At 35.2% G+C, this 619-nt stretch overlaps 1 non-coding gene across 1 annotated transcript; it reads right to left on the minus strand.

Moving 5' to 3' along the window:
• Positions 1-245: 245 nt before the first annotated feature.
• Positions 246-348, minus strand: LOC141519716 (U6 spliceosomal RNA). The gene has a single exon (XR_012477375.1). It is a non-coding gene; the product is annotated as a U6 spliceosomal RNA (small nuclear RNA).
• Between the last annotated feature and the right edge of the window lie 271 nt (positions 349-619).

Consider the following 619-nt stretch of genomic DNA (forward strand, 5'->3'; position numbering starts at 1 on the left):
TAATCATGGTCAGATTTTTGTTGTTCAAGGAATATGGTCCTGGGGAAAGAGTGTTGAATTTGGAGACAGAGGCTGTAGTTTCTAATCCCACCCCTTCTCACTAACCATGGTTAAGTCACATCTCTCCAAACCTCTGTTTTTCTATATGTAAAATAAGAGGCTTGCCCTAGATCACAAGTTCTAAAATCTGTTTCATGAAATTGGTTTTTTTTTTTAATTGTTCATTCTATTTCTTTCTTTTTTTTTTTAACATGGAACATTTCATGAATTTGCATATCATCCTTGTGCAGGGACGACACTAATCTTCTCTGTATCGTTCCAGTTTTTGTATCTGTGCTGCCAAAGCAAGCATCATTCATTATATTTCATTAAAATTGTAATCCTTGTAACCTCTGACCCTATCATGTTGCAGTCTGGCCTACAGAGGTTACTTGAAAGATGATATGTATTAGGGGTTTTTAACCCGCAGTCTTAAAACTTATGTTTCAAATATCTGTCTGTCTGTCTGTCTATCTCTATCTCTATCTCTATCTCTATCTCTATCTCTATCTCTATCTCTATCTCTATCTCTATCTCTATCTATCTCTATCTCTATCTCTATCTCTATCTCTATCTCTCT

Source organism: Macrotis lagotis, chromosome 3 (genome assembly GCF_037893015.1).
Source record: "Macrotis lagotis isolate mMagLag1 chromosome 3, bilby.v1.9.chrom.fasta, whole genome shotgun sequence".
Classification (NCBI taxonomy): Eukaryota; Metazoa; Chordata; class Mammalia; order Peramelemorphia; family Peramelidae; genus Macrotis; species Macrotis lagotis.